Here is a 19729-nt window from a genome sequence, read left to right as displayed (position 1 = left end):
AAAGACAAATACTGTATAATCTCATCTATACATGGAATCTGAAAAACAAAAGCAAAACAAAATAACACCCAGGCTCATAGATGCAGAGAATGGTTTTTCAGATAGTAGAGGAATTAAGAGGAAAGGGGATCAAGAGGTTAAAATGTCTATTTAAAAAATAAGTCATGTAGATGTACAGTATGGAGGCTACAGTCATAATATTGCATTAACTTGATATGGCAACAGATGATAACTAAGCTTATCATGGTCATCTTTTTTCAAGGTATATACACACTCACACTAGGGAGTAAATTCCACAAAAAATAGAAACTTTATTTTTTTTCTTCATTGCTGTATTTCTAGCATTTAGAAAAATGCCTAACATTTGGTAGTCATTTAAAAAATTTTTGATGAATGAATGGGCCACAGTAATACTATTGTGCCAATGTCTTTACTCTTTTAACATTTGTTTAGATTTATCAGTGATCACCTAATGTAACAAGCCATTTCAAATGTAATATGTTCTAAAATAAATGCATTCTGTTTCTCCTTAATCATCATCCCCTCCTGCTATATTCCTCATCTCATTTAATTGATTAAATCACTGAAGCCAGAAAACTTAGTGTTATGGATATTCTTTGCTTCCATTTATCCCATGTTTATACATATACATCTATATATTTTAATGTATATATTTTAGTGTGTATCTTACTACATATACATTAGTTTAATATATATAAAACCAATTTTTTTTTTGTCTTTTTGCTATTTCTTTGGGCCACTCCCGTGGCATATGGAGGTTCCCAGGCTAGGGGTCGAATCAGAGCTGTAGCTTCCGGCCTACGCCAGAGCCACAGCAATGCGGGATCCAAGCCGTGTCTGCAACCTACACCACAGCTCACGGCAAAGCCGGATCCTTAACCCACTGAGCAAGGGCAGGGACCGAACCTGCAACCTCATGGTTCCTAGTCAGATTCGTTAACCACTGCACCATGATGGGAACTCCTATAAAACCAATTTAATTTAACTTTTGCAGTGTTTCTTCAATGTCTTCACCTTCTCTTTTTCATATCTACAACCACTGCTCTGGTTTAGGTTCTTATTTCCTCTTATGCTATTTTAAGACCTTTTAATTGAAGTCTAACAGAAAGATAAAAGATTTCATTAGTATGTAGCACAATTAATTTTACAAAGTGAACACACTCATGTAACCAGTGCTTGTGGACATGCAGCTACACAATGGGTTAGAAGAGACTCTGTCTGAGTCCCAGAGGGTTCTCTGGGATGCTTCCTAGTAATTCTGTCTCTACCATAAAATTTAAAGGGTAATTACAAAAAAAACAAAGAAATGCAGAATCGCCAAGAATTCAGACATTTTAGATCTTTCAGGAATAAAAGTTTGTGCCAACCCTCCAATGTGTAAACATTGGCCATCTGAGATCTTCATTGTATATGTAGTATGTATGTATTAACTATTTTTTTCCCTCTCTTTCTACCCCTTACAATTTTACATAGCATTTCTGATGGTTGTTTAAGATTTAATTGTCGTGTAACAGAATATTTAGAGAAAACTAACTTTGAGAAGGCATTGAGAACACTTGGGGCAGATACTGTGGCTACTTCACGGCAGTAGGTACAATGACTACTGGGACTTGATGTAGCTTCACTTTGGGGAGAGGGTGGGAGTGTCTTTGTATGTAGGATGGTTGTATCTTGTTAGATGAAAATGAAGTTGTTTTGTTGTTGACAGATGTTTGAATATATATTAAAAGTGTGTGGAAGGGATCCTGAGTAGTCAAAAGGGTAGACTATGCTGGTTATTATGCTGTTGTTATCTCACTGTCAAATCCATCTTTTTATACTCAGCCTTGTGATGCTACCGAGGGGACTCTGCAAACCACATATCCTCATTGTCAGTGGATCTTTAGGAGACTGCAAGTAGGGAGCATGAGAGGGAGATTGGAGGAGGGAGAAGGGACTTGCTTTGTCTATTTGCTTTCCGTTTCTGTCAGCAGCTCTCCAAAAATGGCCCTTAGTCTGGGAATGACAGTTCTATTTTGTATTTTGCCTATGCTTCCTAAAAACAGACTAACTGTGCTCTCTCTTTCTCAACAGGTACATATTTCTTTAGCCAAATGGCACTATTTCCTCTGCATGAGCTCTGTGAGGTCTCTTCTTTCCAACCAGTAAGTCTTACGCTATAATAATTTAAACCTCTTCAACTTTCCCCTCTCAGTTTTTGGGGTTAAAAACTCCCTTCAGCTGTTACATTTGTGGTCCATCCTTCTTCCTTCCACCCTTTCTTTTTTTTCCTGTTTTTTTAAAATTTATTTAAAAAATTTTTAAATCCATTTTATTAAGGTGTAATTTGCATTCAGTAAAATTCATGTATTTTACTATGTAATTCAGTTATAGTCCACTATTGAATTTACCCATATAACTACCGTTGCAACCAAGATACATAGAATATTTCCAGCACCCCTCAACACTTCTCAGTTGCTCTGGCAGTAAATTGTCATCCTCTGCAAGTGTTAGGCACCCTTTGATATTTTTTGTCACTGTATATTGGCATTGTCTGCTCCAGAATTTCATATGAATGGAATCAGGTAGTGTATGTTTATTTGTCTCTGGATTCTTTTGCTCATAATAAGGCTTTGGTGATTTATCAGTGTTTTACACTTACTGATAGTTGATTACTTTTATTTTTGAGTAGTATTCCATTGATTGAGTATGCCAGAATTCATTCATTAATTTACTTGTTGATAGACATTTGAATTGTTTCCAAGTTGGTATGATTATGAATTAAATTGCTGTAAGCATTCATATTCAAATCTTTTTGTATGCATATATTTTCATTTTGTCTTGGGTAATTCCTACAGATGGATTGCTATATCATATGGTAGATATATGTTTAATTTATAAGAAACTGCTTAAATGTTTTTCAAAGTATAAAAAAAAGTGGATTTACACTCCCAGAATTTACACATCTTCACCAATGCTTGAACTTGTCAGTTGTTAAATATTAATCATTCATTGAGCATGTAGTGGTTTATCATTATGATTTTGCTTTTTTATTTCTCTAATGACCAGTGACGCTGAGCTTGCTTTGGTCATTATTGGTTATTTTTGCATTTTATTTTGTGTAGTATTTCTTAAAATCATTTGGCCGTTTAAAAAAGTGAGTTGCTTGTCTTATTATTGAGTTGTGAAAATTCTTTCTAGATATCAGTCCTTTGTCAGACATATGCGTAGTGAATATTTTATTCCCAGTCTGTGGCTTGACTTTTTCATATTCTAAATGGCATCTTTCCAGGAATAGATGTTTCTAATTTGAATGAAATACAGTTTATCAAATTTTCTTTTTTTTTCCTTTTATTGTTAGTGCTTTCTGTATTCTAGAAATCTTTGTCTAATTAATACAATGAAAATTTTATCCTGTATTTTCTCTAGATTTTAGTTTTAGATCTATGATCGATTTTGAGGGGTTTTTTTTTGTTTGTTTTTCTGTGTAGTGTGAGTGAAGGATTGAGTTTATTTTCCTAATGAATATCCACTTGTCCCGATATCATTTGTTAATGAGGCTGTTCTTTTCCATTTATTTGTCTTGGTACTACCTTTGTTGAAAATTAATTGATTGTATATGTGTGGGTCTATTTCTGGACTGTTTATTACTTTCCATTGATCTATGAGGGTATCCTTACATCAATATCATACTGTCTTTATCAGTGTAGATATATAAAGTAAACTTTCAAGTCAGTTAATGTCAGTCCTCCAACTTTGTTCTTTTTTTTTTTTTCCAAAATTGTTTTAACTTTTCTAGATTCTTTGCATTTTCATGTAAACTTGAGATCTAGTATGTCAATTTATACAATAAAAACCTGCTTGGGCTTTGTTTGAGATTGCATTAAATCTACAGAATAACTTGGGGGAAATTAACATTCCTAACAATATTGACTCTTTCAATCCATGGAGGTAATATATTTATACATTTCTTTAGTTCTGATTGAATATTTCTTAGCAACATTTAGTAGTTTACGTTTTATAGGTTTTGCACGTACTTTATTAAATATTGCTAGGTATTTCATGTTCTTGACTCTTGTGTCATGCAACTTATCAAATCTACTTTTAAATTTAGTAGCCCCCCCCCCAATTCGCTTGGATTTTCTATATGTAAGAACACATTATCTGCAGTTAAAGATTGTTATATACTTTACATGTTCCAACACCATCATTTCTCTTGCCTTATTATACTGGATAGGACCTCAAGTGCAGTGTAAAGTAAAAGTGATTAAAGCAGACGTCCTTGACTATTTCCTGTCTGAGGAAAGGTGTTTATACTTTAACCATTGAGTATGATGTTTGCTGTAAATTCTTCATAGGTGCTGTATTAGTTTCCTAGAGGTGCCAGAATAAATTACCACAGATTTGGTGCTTAAAACAATAGCAGCTCATTCTCTCAAAATCAGGCTAGAAGTCTGAAATCATAATGTCATCAGGGTCATGCTTTCCTAATAAACTCTAGGAGAGGAGCCTTCCTTGCTTCTTTCTAGCTTCTAGTGATTTCTGGCTGTCCTTGGAATTTCTTGGCTTATGGATGTGTTACTCTGATTTTGTTTTTCTTTTTTTCACATGGCCATTTTCTCTGTGTGTGTGTCCTTACATCAATTTCTCTGTGTCTTCACATGGTCTCCTTACAAGGACACCAGACATTAGAGTTGGGGCTCACCTTAATCCTGTATGACCTCAGCTGAACTTAATTACATCTATAAATATTCTCCAAATAAGGTCACATTCACAGGTAGTAGGATGAGAACGCCAGCATATCTTTTTTTTGGGGGGTGGAGTATCACAAGCAAATTCACAGTATCTTTTATTGAGGAAGGTCCCTTCAGTTCCTAGTTTGCCAGAGGTTTGTATTATGGATGTGAATGGAGTTTTGTCAAATGCTTTATTGGAACCTATTTAGATGATATATCAATTTTCCTTCATTTCCTTTTAAACACAGTGAAATACATTGATAAATACTTTATGACATATATTATGGACATTTTCAAACATTTAACAAAGTTGAAATAATTTTACAGTGAATATCACTTTCCCACTATCTATAGTCTATCGTTAGTATTTTACTATACTTAATTTATCACATGTATTTCTTACTACTTATCCTTCTACTTTTTATTAATCCATCATTTTTGATGCATATAAAGTAAATTGAAGACACCTGTACACTTTTTCCTTACTATTCTGGCATGAATATCACTACAAGTTCAATGTTTGTTTAATTTTTATTTTTGTAAGAGTTCACATACATAAAAATAAGTTCCCAGCAGATTGTACATCCAAAGATGAGAGGCAAATAAAATAACATTTCTATTAGTAATAAAGAAAATATTTTCATGGAAGTCAGACAGAAGGACACATGTTAAATGTTTCACTAATATGTGGAATCTAAAAAATAAAGCAAATGTAACAAAACAGATTCACACATATAGAGGACAAATGAGTGGTTAGCAGAGGGGAGTAGTGTTGAGGGGGGATTGAATAGGTGAAGGGGATTAAGAGGTACAGGCTACTAGGTGTAAAATAATTAAGTTACATGTATGCAGTGTACAGCACAGGGAATATAGCCAATGGTTTATAGTAACTTTGAATGGAGTATAATCTATAAAACTATTGAAATATTATGTTGAACACCTGAAACTAATATAATCTTATAAGTCAGCTATACTTTGATTAAAAAAAATGAGACTGTCTACATGACATTGGGGTAAAGAATCATGTCATTAACAGGATACAAAATTCCCTAATTATAATGGAGAATTTTTGTAAGTAAATTGTAAAACATTTCTTTCTATACTTTAACAGATGCTGTTTAAGGAATAAAAAGATAAGCAAGAGAGTAGAAGGAGATATGTGCAATATACGTTCTCGATAAAGAGTATATCTCGTGATAATATAAGAATTCTTAACAACCAATAAGTGAAACACAGCAGTATATAAAAAAGTCTGAAACAGGTCCTCCAAAAATAGAACATCCCATGACAAATGAGTATATTAAAACATATTCAATGTCGTTAATAATTAAAACCACAAGGAGAAACTTCTAAAACCCACCAGAATAACAAAAATTAAAAATAATGACTACAGGAGTTCCTGTCTTGGTGCAGAGGAAACAAATCTGACTGGGAACCATGAGGTTGTGGGTTAAGGATCCAGCATTACTCAGTGGGTTAAGGATCCAGAGTTACTGTGAGCTGTGGTGTAGGTTTCAGACGCGGCTTAGATCTGGTGTTGCTGTGGCTGTGGCGTAGGCCAGCTGCTGTAGCTCCAATTAGACCCGGAGCCTGAGAACCTCCATATGCCGCAGGCGTGGCCCTCAAAAAAAGACAAAAAAGACAAAAATGGCTACAGTAAATGTTGGTTAAGATGTAGAATGAGAACATTAATGAACTTCTAATCAAAGTGTAAATTTTTACAACCACTTTGAAAAACTGTCATTATCTAATAATATTGAACATATGAAATGCTATGACACAGGCTTTTTACTAATAGGTATGTATGAAATACATACAAGTATGTGGAAATAACATGCAAATATGCATCAAAAATTATATTTCAGATATCTATATAAACATTTTTTGTAATAGCCCCAACTTTGAAAAACCCAAATGTTCATCAGTAATAGATTAAATAAATTGCTTATTTTTACACAATGGAATACTAAGTATCAGTGACAGCGAAGTAATTATTGTTGTAGGAAACAATGTAGATAAATATGACAAACACAATGCTTAGTTAAAGAAGACCCACAGAAGAATACATACTGTATGATTTCTTTCATGGAAAGTTCAAAAATAGAGGTAATTAATAGCATTTGAGAAGTAGGAGAGGTATGGTTTGGAAGCGGGCATAAGAGAGGTTTTGGGTTGGTGGGATAGAGCCTGTCAATGTTACATTCTTTAATCTGGTGGTAATTACATTGTTCACATTGCAGTAATTCCTTGAACCGTTCCAATACGATTTATAGTTTTCTAGAGCTTTTTTTTTTTTTTTTTTTCAAAAAAGAATTTAAAAGAACAACTGTTTAGGTCATGCCTTATTCCTCCTCTTTGCCTCTCATCTTCATCAATGGTAACCCCTACTTTTCCACACTTTTCTCTTTGTTTTTTCATGCTCCTGCCACACTGGGAAACCTCTCTTCCTTGAACTCATGCAGAATTTATTCATTTTTCTCCTTTTCTTTAAATGTTCTCCAAGCTGCCTCCAACCCTTTTTTCAAGTCCCACCCCAAATGCCACTTCTTATTCAAAACTTTCTTCGTCCTTCTATCAACATGATCTCTTCTTTCTCTGAAATACCATGCTATTTTCCACTTCTTTTTGATCTTTATATTTTATTTTTAACAGTAGTAATTTTAGTACTTGCTCTATCTCCCATCCAAATCTCAATTAAGGAATAAAGTATGGAAAACTAATGTATGAAATAGAAAAAGGTATGACCTTAGGATTTAGACTAATTTTAATGGAAATTTATAGCAGAATATTTCAAACATAGGATTAAGTATAGTGAATAGTAAATTCTTATATATCCATCATCCAACTCCAGCAATGATCATAATTCTGGCTCAGCTCAATTTTGAATTCCTTATTAGAATGATAATGGGCAGTTGAGGTGGAAATTAAACTACTGCCATAGGATGGAAATAAAATGCATAGAAACAAGTATAAATTTGGACCTGGACATGCTTATATGTTCAATAGCATCTCATTTTCATACACAAACTTCCATTTGACATGTTATAACTTTAATATTGTGTTAACAGTTTGGTTTTAAAGTTTCCTATTTTCCTTATATATTAGCATCCAGATGGTTTAACTGGAGTTCCCTGGTGGCCTAGTGGTTAAAGATTCAGCATTGTTACCTCTGTGGCTTAGGTTCAGTTCCCAGAGCCAGGCAACTTCCATCTGTCATTTGCATGACCACTATATGGTTTAATCGTTTCATAATTGGATGAACAAATTACATTGGTTTCTAGTTAAGTTTAGTGTAATTTTCATCCTTCCTTTCCTTACCTCTTCCTCTCATCACATCTTCACTCCCTACCTCCTTCTGATACGTTTTTTAAGGGGTGAATTTTTCAGAGCACTCAATTCTGAAGAAAGGAACACCTAGGGACTTCTGGAATGTTAAAGTGATAAAAAAGACTACAGAACAATAAAGTGATTTTCCCAATTCCATCTCTTCAGTTTTTTGGTGTGTTTATATAATGAATAGCATGTGCAAAATACATTTTAAAAGTGGAAGAGAGCCATGGATTATTGTGCATTAAAAAGATAATTTTTATGTCTTTAAAAAGGTAGGTTTTCTTCATTACCACATTGAAGAATGCTTTTTTTTTCTATTTTTTAACTGACATATAATTTTATTTTTCTTCTCTTTTTTTTTTCCTTTTCCATTTTATTCCTTCCCCCCTTCTTGTACTTTCTTTTTAGTAGCAGCTTTATTGAGATATAATTAACACACCATTCAATTTATCTATTTAAAATGTACAATTCAGTATTTTTTAGAATATTATTTAGTATACAGATATGTACAACTAATACCACAGTCAATATTAGAACATTTCATCACCTCAAAAAGAAACCGCATACCCTTTAATTATCACCTCCCTATCTCCCCATCCCCCTGACCCTAAGCCACAAGCTATGTACTTTCTGTCTGTAGATTTGCCTATTCTGGACGTGTCACATAAATGGAAGACCATGTAAAATGTGGTCTTTGTCACCGGCTTCTTTAGATGGTTGACTCTTTTAAGGTATGTGAGATTCCACATTGAAGAATACTTCTAGTGAAGAAAGACAAAGTAATATCCACATTATTTTATTTTTAATTTTTACTTTATTTTTTAATTTTATTATTATTGAAGTATAGTTGATTTGCAATGTTTCATCAAGTTCTGTTGTACAACAAGTGACCCAATCACATATTATTTTAAAACCAAGGAGTTTGGAATGGATAGAGAACACTGAGTCTTTGTGGGGTCCTTTAAATGAGTTTTTCATGTATTTTTAGAAATAGGAAGTAAGGATACACTATAGGAAATACAAATAAGACTTTTGATAAATTAAAGTTGTTGGGTCTTAGCTTGCCTGTCTAGAAAATATTTTTTTCTCCTAAAAGTGAAAAAAACTCATGAAAAATAAACACAAATCTAATGGACATCAGTCATCCTTGATTATATCTATTGTTGAATAAGTACATAAAGACACATTCTTCTCACTTTTTCTTACACTAAGAGCTTTTCCATTAAATAATAATAGCCACACCCCCACACAAATATAAACTGTGTGAACAATATAGGTCAGCAGACAGTTATATAATGAACTTTATGGGATAATAAATAGTTTTAATTTTAAGTGATTAGTTTTTTAAAATACTTGAGTATTAGAGTGAATCATTGGGGGTTTTGTGGGTGGAGGGTAAAGGGAGCAGCTGAGTGACGAGTAATTAGTTAATAATGTATTTTCCATGGATCTGTACAATGCCCAGCAAAGTGGTAGTCATTGAAAGTGTTGAGTTACAATCCATGCAAATTGGTTTGGATGCTGGCTGAGCACAGAAATATACATGGGTAACTATATTTGTTGTTAGCATTCCTGAGATACTTCATTTGGTAATATTCAGTTCACATAGAAAAGCCTGTCTTTTCCGAGGTTTTCAGCACAAGTTATATTTTTTTTCCTTCAAATTATTTTCATTTTCTGCTAAGCCTTGCTGAGGAAGTTGACATTTTGTGCTACGTAGCCAGTGACTCACACATTTCGTTTGGTCCACACTGGTTCAGTGACTCTTGCCATCCTTAATAATACAATAATTATTCTGGCTTACATTTACATTGAACAACTGATTAATGCGTGCCCCCTTCCATCTGCAGCAAAGCAAAAACATTTGCTCAATCGTTTTAACAACCGCATTACAGATCCTAAACATAGACTACAAATATTAAGGCAATATTTTTTCCAGAGCAGCAAAGGATTTTACTCTTATCCTCTTGCTAGATAAAGGAGAGATAGGGAGGCAATTGGAAGTGAGAAATAGATGATGTTTAGTAAAGACTTTTTAAAGAGCATCTCTGAAAATATTAGATGTAATCATTTTGCATGTAGCACATTTGCATTTCAGTTAGAGTTTGTTATGTTCAGTTACAATTTTATCTACTGTGTTGCAGGTTAACTAAATGAAAATGTAGCTAAACTATTGCTTTAAATGACTTCAAAACAAGAAAAAACCATGTACTTTAATATCACATTACAAGGCACATATATGCTTTACCTTTATGTGCACATTACAAGGCACATAAATGCTTTACCTATAGATTTATATGCAATATATAGTTTCTCAATCTTTTTTTTTTTATTATTAAGATAGAATTAGTCCATTGTTTTCCCTGCTCTTTAATGGTATCATTGTCATTTAAATGAACTTTGAACTTTTTGAATCAGGAACTTATTTTTATTTGATTCCTAGACTCCCTTGTGTAATTAAAACAAAGATGCTATCTTTGGCTTCATTCTCAATCTAATCTTTACTCCTACTTCTCTTCCTCATCATTAGCAGTCTCTTAAAACACCTTGTTAATAGTAGCTCAGCATGTAAACTATGCATTATAACTATTCTAATCCATGTCTGCTTTAATTTATGGCTTTCTTGAATGTAAGCAGTGGAGTCAATCTATGGCATGTTCATTTTATTACAGTAATACTCATTATTTAGTATGCATGCTACATCTTCTCTCAGGTATTCATAGCATTTTATTTTTTTTTGTCCTTTTTTTTTTTTTTGCCATTTCTTGGGCCGCTCCCGCGGCATATGGAGGTTCCCAGGCTAGGGGTCTAATCGGAGCTGTAGCTGCCAGCCTATGCCAGAGCCACAGCAACTCAGGATCCGAGCCGCGTCTGCAACATACACCACAGCTCACGGCAACGCCGGATCGTTAACCCACTGAGCAAGGGCAGGGACCGAACCCGCAACCTCATGGTTCCTAGTCGGATTTGTTAACCACTGCGCCACGACGGGAACTCCGCATTTTAACCAAACATTACTATTAGCAGGTCCTTAAATAAGTAATAATGGCAATACATCTTTTGTAAGATTATAGACAACATTTTCAGGGCTTATTATTTCCAAAAAATAGCAAAATGCTAGCATTTCCAAAATGAGAAAATTCAAGCATCCTCTACATCTTTTCTGAAATATTTCATATTTTCAGCAACTTAATTTCTCCCCAAGTAAAGTAAGTTAACATAATATTATACATTAGTATTTGTTGTTATTCATCAGTACTGTTGGGTAACATATTATTTGATAGACTGTAATTGAGAGGGCAGATTAATGTAAATTTTAATCACTCCTTGCCTTTTCTAAGCAGAGGGAAAGAAAATTTAGCTAAATGAAGTTCCCTAAGTTCACAAGTCAAGGTTAAATTTTCCATTCAAATTAAGCATGAACAAACTGTGGTGCAAAAGGTGAGCTGAGAAAGTTCAACAATATTTGAAAGAGTTCCAGGTTATTTATAATACAAGGGTATGAGAATAAAAATAGGCCATTCAAAATGTAATAAAATTAACTTGGAAGTATTCCAGCCTGTCTGTAAAAAAGCGAGATAAGAGGGGGAAAAAATGGATGGAAAACTGCCCAGTGAAAAATGAATATGTAATTGGGATTCCATTTCTGTTTTCAAACTGATTAATACTAAGCTAGGTCGGCATTCTCTTCAGTTACCCTTTATTACATGTTATTATTTCTTCATTCTGCTTAATCAGTTTATATAGTTTTCAATATATCGGTTTATATTCTAATTCAAATAAAAAGTGTAGTTCATTTTTGCTACCATCCCAAGAGTTTTATTGTCCAATTAAACAGCTACGCATGTATTTCGGCTATACTTGGAAAGTTCTGCTTCTTGCTTCGTAAGAGTTTTCTGTTGAAGTGGAAGGTGAATCACAAGTTCAGCCCCAGATAGGGATCTGTTCTGAATGTTTTGTACCATATTTTGGCAGTTACATTTCAAAATTCATTAGGCAGGAACTAAAGTTGCAGCTATTAATGGAATATTTTGGCTGATAGATATGTTTTGTAGGACTAGCAAATGAAAAGAAGAGCAAATGAATGGAAACTATCATTTTCAGAAGACAATGAAAGGTAATGAAAATGGTATGAGTGGTCAAGGGGCACCATACATTTCTAAAACTGTATTTGCAAATATTGCCTATTATATTTCCTTCTCCCCCCCCCCTTTTTTAGGGCCACACCCATAGCATATGGAGGTTCTCAGGCTAGGGGTTGAATTGGAGCTGTAGCTGCTGGCCTATACAACAGCCACAGCAACATGGGATGTGAGCCGCTCTGCAACCTACACTACAGCTTGTGACAACACCAAACCCTTAACCCACTGAGCAAGGCCAGGAATCGAACCTGTGTCCTCATGGATACTAGTCAGATTCATTTCCCTTGAGCTGCGATGGGAACTTCTATATTTCCTTCTTGAAGATATCCAATATGCCATAGAATATTTAGGGCCCTTATACTAAACTTTGTTCACCCTAGGACTTCCCAAATTTATTTGGCCACATGTGCTTTCTTTCTGCACGGACTTGTTAATATATTTAGGAGCTTTTGTTTGTTCCACACACATTTTGGGAAAGAGTACATATTATCACTTCTGGGAAATGATAACAAAGAGGATACCCAGAATGGAAGTAGAGGAAAAGAGCTACCTGGCTGAGAGGCTTCAGTCACATGCAGTGGCATGGAGTGTAGCTCCTGAGGGTGTGAAGAAGAATGATGGTTCAGAGAGCTCTGATCCAGGAAGAATGGTAAATAGCTAGCTATTCAAGCTATGTTATTTGACTTTTGCTTGTGCCCTGGGTGGAAAAATGCCTGTAGAGGAGACTTGTGGGAGCAAAGGAATGAGAGCCTGCTACAGAATTTTGTCTCTAATCAGAATTTAAGAGGGGTATTTTATTGCTCATATAATTGTGCCAACTCTGAACCTTCATTTAAAAACAAAATAAAACAAAACAACCCCCCCCACACACAAATTAGCAGTAGAACATCTGCCATTCAATACCTCCAAGATAAATAAGCATCTTGGAGAATTTGTTCACACTGTTGTGGGCTCTCCCATGGGAGGAAGAATTTATGTGAGAACAGGAGCTGGAGGATCAGGCTGAATCAGATTCAAGTTCTAGATCACACCTAAACTAAATGCATGATCTTGAGCAAGGTATTTTATTTCCAAGTCCTCAGTCAAAGCAATAGAATGTTTCACGCAGGCATTATGCTGAAGGTTTTGCATGTCATGTTACTTGTTTCTTATAATAACCCTATTATAAATAAATACTATCATTATCTCCATTTTAAAGAGAAGAAAATATACAGAGAGAAATGTCACAAAGTTACCTAGATATTAAGTGTAGAGTTGGGATTTTAGTCTGATATGGGGTATACTCTTAACACTATGGTGTTATGCCTAGATATGCAATTGCAAGGAGATAATAAAATGTAAATTACTTGTATGTCTCCAGGTGTCAAATATTAACATATTCACAGTTAAACAAGGATTCTAATAGCTCTAAGTCTCCAACTACTTACTCTGGAACTCCAGTGTCTACCAAAGACCTAAGTATTCTTAACATTTTCCAGATGACTGCTCTGATGATCAACTCTTTTCACAATACCTCTCCCAAAAACAAAGAGAATGGTTTCTCCCCTGACTTTCATAGAGGAACCTGCAGCATATTTGATCCTGAGTTTAGTGGTGCAAACCATTTAGCTTACAGATATGATCTTTCCCCACCCTCATGCCACCACCATCCAGCACAGATTACTTGGATCTAAAGAACTTTCCTTATCTACTGTCATTCTGAACTTGACTAAAAATATCAACTCCTCTCTGACCCATGGGAGAGAGAATTTCTGAATTCAGAAATTCCTGAATTCCCTCATCATGGAAACCTTGCCTTTTGATGGTTTCTCTCTTAACACCACTAAAAATTTTACTTCCTTTACCCTTTTCCGTCTGGGCTACACAGATATATGTGTACATTTCTGAACCCCAATTGTGGCTCAAACATGGTTTGAAAATATCCCCATCTGAGCTTGGGGTTAATAGATGCAGACTATTGCCTTTGGAATGGATTAGCAATGAGATCCTGCTGTGTAACACTGGGAACTATGTCTAGCCACTTATGATGGAGCATGATAATGTGAGAAAAAAGAATGTATACATATATATGTGAATGGGTCACCATGCTGTACAGTAGAAAATTGACAGAACACTGTAAACCGCTATAATGGAAAAAAATCTTTATAAAAAAATAAAGAAAATATCTTATCTGGGGAAAGTTCCTCTAGTCCACTGTAAGTCAAAATTTTGAAATCAGTTTCTGTGACGTATCTGGAAGATGTGTGAAGTAATGAGCCAGATGTAACTAAATATTAGTTATTAGCAGTCCAGGACTCTGATACATAAACATGTTAATAATTTCACAATGTAGTGCTGGAACTGGCTCATACTAGCTCAGAAGATTGTTAAATTTTACAAAAAATTGCAAGCCAGTTGGTAGCTTGACATCAGTCATGGTGGGAGTATAAATGCCATGGAAATCAACAAATGGTACAAATCAGTGTTTTCCCCATCTTTCCTGTTCCACCCCCAAAGAGCTACGTGTTAAACATTTCCCAGGGCACCTTTACTTCATCTTCTTGGGTTGAATGCTGGTAAAAGTTGGGGGCAGGGTCTTAGCAAAGAGGAATGTTGAGCATAGGACTGATACAAAAAGTCCATATGTAAATCTAGCTGAAAAATTTCTGAGGAGCCGCAGTTCCCTGCTAGCAAGTCTAGTCTGCCTTTCGATTCTGATCATTACAGGAAAAGAATTCAAATGAGATCTGTTGTGGCTCAGCAGAAACGAATCCGACTAGTATCCATAAGGATTCGGGTTCGATCCCCAGCCTTGCTCAGTGGGTCAGGGATCCAGGCATTGCCAGGAGCTGTGGTGTAGGTTACAGATGCAGCTGGGATCCCACATTGCTGTGGCTGTGGCTTTGGCCGGCAGTTGCGACTCCAATTCACCCTCTAGCCTGGGAATGTCCATATGCCGTGGGTGTGGCCCTAAAAAAGCAAGCAAGCAAACAAACAAACACAAAACAAAAAACAGCAAAAATAATTCAATTAATAGGGCAGTAAAAATATCTGAAATTAAGAATATTTTATTTTGCTTTTTAGGGCTGCACCCGCAGCATATGGAAGATCCCAGGCTAGGGGTCAAATCCAGGCTACAGCTGCCAGCCTATGCCATAGCCATAGCAACGCGGGCATGATCTGAGCCATGTCTGTGATAAACCACAGCTCACGGCAAAGCTGGATCCTTAACCCACTGAGAGAGGCTGGGGACTGAACCCACAACCTCATGGTTACTAGTAGGAATCGTTTCCTCTGAGCCACTGTGGGAACTACAAGGATATTTTATTTTTGTTGCCGGGATTCCACTGAACTTAACCTTTAAATGCTTGTTTCCTAAGTAAAAATTAACATGTAATAGAGAAATTACGAACCCAAAACATTTTACTTTAGTTTGAATCATTTTGGGGCTAGAACAGTGCTCTCAACTGCAGCTGCGTATTGGAATCACCTGGGTGCTTTGATGCCAGAGGCCCCTCCCCAGATCAATTATCTCAGATTTTGGAGGTGGGTCACTGCCTACCTTGTTGCCCAAGTTTTCCAGGTAATTCCAATGTACATCCAGGACTGAAAACTGCTGTGTAGCCTCTGGAATCTTCCCTCTTGATGGAAGGTAGCATTTATGGCAGGACATGGGCCAGTTTTTTGAAGTGTTCGCGTTTCCTCAGGGATTGGTGATGAACACAGAACTGTGAGTGGTTTGGATTTAACTTTTGTTGTTCTTGCATATTTTTAATAATATGCTATTTATTGCCAACACATCTTGAAGTTGTAGTAAAGGGTTTAAAAAACAGTGGGGAGTAACTAGAAATTTTGGAAAATCAGTTACGAACCAAATTTACTCTTCTTGTTGCATATAGAAATAAATCCAGATGAGGAGGGGGCAGAATTTCCCCGAAAGCTTGTCCTTGATATTTCTCCATCTCTCTTTGTGATAGTCTTTAATTTAGAGAGATTGTTGTGTAGACAGTCTGAAGTAGTCACTTCAGGTTTGTATTTTCTTTTTTGCAAAGTTTTTATTTGTAACTTTTCTTCTCTGGTTGTGTTGCATGAGATACATAACCCTTATCTAGTAATGTCAGAAGTGTAAGTAGTAAGTAGTGTGAGAAATGAGGTCCTAACTAATCCCTTCTGTGACTCTAAGTGGGTGGGGGGATGGTGTTCCTACTTCAAATGTGTTTAAATTAAAACAAAAAGCACCCCCCCAAAAAAAACCCCTGAGCTTTAGAAGTATGAGGAAATCCAAAGAAGTTCTGACTTTTTCCAAAATATGTTAACTCCCTTTTAAAAACAAACATAAAACACTCTCAAAACTATTTTTGGTGCCTTAATCCTCTTCACGGGCTGCCTACTAAGCTGAGCAGCCTAGCGCAAGTTTCAAAACAATTTCTCTGTTTTGGCTGACTTTTTTCCCGGAAATTTATTGAGCATGAATTTCCCATTCTTGACATAACACAGTGACTGAGACTATAGTCTGAAGATGGTAAATTATCACACACACAAAAAAAATGATAGATTTTGAAAGAAAAAGTGAAAAGCCAGAATAATGTTGGAAATCGGGTCCAGATGCCAAATGCTGAAATAATGGCAGCTTTGCCAGTTAATCATATTTACTTGGAAAGCCATAGAAATGTTTGAATTAATTTCTTTATAAAAGCATTCCAGATTTTTTTAAAAGCCTTAAACTCCATGAATTTAATTTATGTAAGATCTTAATTTGAGTTAGATGACTTTTATTTGATAGCTTTTCTCTAGAACTCACCTTTGTTTTCACTTTGCCCCTGTATACAGATGACAGCAACTTAATTGGCAAAAAAGAAGGTTCTCACTATAACAGTATAAATATTTAAATGCAGACATGAATGTAAATCATCATCTTTAAGTGAAATCATCAATTTCATACATAGCAAAGGGGTTCAAGTCAATTTAGCTTTATTCTAACATTAAAGAAATTTCTATAAAGAAATTTCTATAAAGAAATCATACTGAAAAAAGAGTCCAGAGACTAGTTTTCAGAAATACTTTCATGAAAGTATTTCTATGTCTTATAGAACATGATTTTCAAACTTCTCATGAAGAATATGAAAAATGTAAGTAGCATATGCTGAATGATGTAGTGGATAGCTTTAATATTTCAGGTTTCTATTGATTTCATCTTGAATATAAATAGTTCTGACTTCGTAAAAGTTGTGAAGGTGACACTCTTGTGACAATTATGTGTCTAAGGGTTTATTCTTCTAGAAGGGCAAATCTCACAGTTCGAATAATGACAAGATGACTTAATTTGTTAGAAAGTTATGGTTCTGTTGGGTACAAGACCATGGGAACACATTTGGATGTTTGAACTTTCTGAAGCCCAAGAAATTTTTTAAGTGTTTTAATTAAAATATAGCACACAAATTGTAAACAAATCATACATATATTTAGCTTGGCAATACTTTATGAAGTGGGTGCATGTGTACCTACCACCTAGATTAAGATATGGAACACTACCAGCACCCCAGAAGTATCACAGATCATGCCCTGAAAGTTATTCCTATTATGACTTCTTTCACCAGAATTTTGATTCCTACTTGGGATTTCATATAAATGAAATCATACTGGATGACATTTTTTTTTTTTTTTACCTTTGCTCAATATTTTATCTGTGAGATGCCACCAGGTTGTATTTTGTATTTCTTTATCAATACCACATAGCATTTCATGGGAAGGATTTATCACAAACTTTTTTATCCCTTCTATTTATTCATAGACTTCTGGGTTGTTTCCGGTTTGTTGCTATAATGACTGATGTTGCTATAAGTAATACTCTTGTATATGTCTTTTGGTGCATGTATATATATACATCTCTATTGGGTCTATGTGTCTAGAAGTGGAATCCTGAGCTTTAAAATAAGTATATGTTCAGGTTTTTAAAACATTAACAGATATTTTCCAAATGGGTTGTGCCTATATACACTCACACCAACAATGTCTATGAACTTCAGTAAAGAGGCCAGGAGGAAATTTTTGTATGGACACCTGGGTTAACCCAATACATTTTATCAAAATAAATATGAGGTAATGGAAACAGTGTAAAGGCTGGAAACATGAATTTGGGACATAGATCCTACTTTAGATGGCTAGAAAACCAGGCAAGAAAACCTGAGAATAGAACTATAGGAAATATCTGTTTTTAGGGAGAAATGAAAGACAGGCAGGAAAGACAGAGACATATTAGGCTTGGAGCAAAGAAAGTTCAGTGTTAAAGTACACTAAGGAGTTAGCTGAACAGGTAAAAGGAAGGGACAGTTCTATTATAGCATATAGCAAAGTGTTTGAAGTTGCTATACTTCAAAGAATGCTAAGTTGCTGTTGGATTTGGAAATCAGAGTATCATGGTTGATGTTAAGAGAAACTTTTTTTTTTTTTTTTTTTTTAAAGAAAGGGGGTAGAAGCCTATTTGCAGTGGAATAAAGAGAAGGAGGAAAGGAATTGATAAATCTAGGTAACTCTTCCAAGCTGTCAGTGCAAGAGATATTGAGAGGCTAATGGGATGAGGAGAGGGCACTGGATAACTTAACTTGATGAAATAGAAGGTTCATTAAGGAGAATTATAGGAGACAGGCTTGAAAAACTGCAATGAGCAGAATCTGGAGAGATGTGATTGGCTCACCAGTGTGTCTGTTTTTTGTCCTTTGTGCCAGAGTGGTCTCTGATGGGGTGAAAGAAAAGAGACAGTATTACTCTCTGGGGAATTTAATAATGTTCCTCTTTCTGCTGTTAGGGGTGTTTCAATGAAATATTCTTGGAAGAACATATTTGAAATTCAGTGAAAAATGTGCATTGATTAGTAAGGAGGCAGAAAAGTGATTTAGATATTCCCAGATCCTTTTTTTTTTTTTTTTTTTTTTTTTTAGAATCCCCATTTCCTAGCATTTTTCACCTTCTATTGTTTGAAGCTAGGGATTCTCAGCAGTATCAGTACTGTTGGCTCTCCATCTCCTTGGGTTCCACATCTGAGGACTCAACCAACTGTGTACTGAAAATATTTGGGGGGATTCCAGAAATTTTCAAAAAGCAAAACTTGTATTTGCCACACCCTAGCAATAAAATGTCCTGAAATTTATAAAGAAACTTCAGAGGATGGAAAAAATATTTCATTTCATGACCTCCATGCTTCTGAGGACCTGATGTGGCCTGATTACATGGTGTCCCCCCAAATTGTTTGTGCTTTATTTTAAATGAACAGTTTTACATTAATGATAGTTTAAAACTGTTAGGTTACCCAGTATATAAAAATATTAGAGAGTTAGGTTACCAGTATATAAAAATATTAGAGAGTTATTGTTAAACAACATATGACCACTTTGATCTGTATGCAAAACCCAATCTTAACTCTAATTCAGGTCAGGGTTATATGAGGCAAGGCATTTGAAATTGAAAGAATTTCCTTCACTTTTCTTTTTGATGTTGACTATTTTATCTTACAACATGCCTAGTGTATTAAAATAATCAAATGGA

At 35.0% G+C, this 19729-nt stretch overlaps 1 long non-coding RNA gene across 2 annotated transcripts in view; it reads left to right on the top strand.

Annotated features, from left to right (window-relative positions):
* LOC106505717 (uncharacterized) overlaps positions 1-19729 on the top strand; it is a 38451-nt gene that overhangs the window by 10400 nt on the left and 8322 nt on the right. The window contains exon 2 of one of the 2 annotated variants that reach the window (XR_014824208.1): positions 2095-2165. This is a non-coding gene — a long non-coding RNA (uncharacterized LOC106505717). Of the gene's footprint in view, positions 1-2094; positions 6118-19729 lie in introns of those variants that run through there. The other variant, XR_014824207.1, reaches the window with a different exon arrangement.

This window comes from Sus scrofa, chromosome 13, assembly GCF_054392235.1.
Source record: "Sus scrofa isolate SSC_HxYL_T2T_F1_AM1 chromosome 13, Sscrofa_HxYL_maternal_Yorkshire_Landrace_v2.0, whole genome shotgun sequence".
Lineage (NCBI taxonomy): Eukaryota > Metazoa > Chordata > Mammalia > Artiodactyla > Suidae > Sus > Sus scrofa.
The sequence above is the reverse complement of the archived record's forward strand: the minus strand, read 5'-3'. Positions and strand labels throughout refer to the sequence as shown.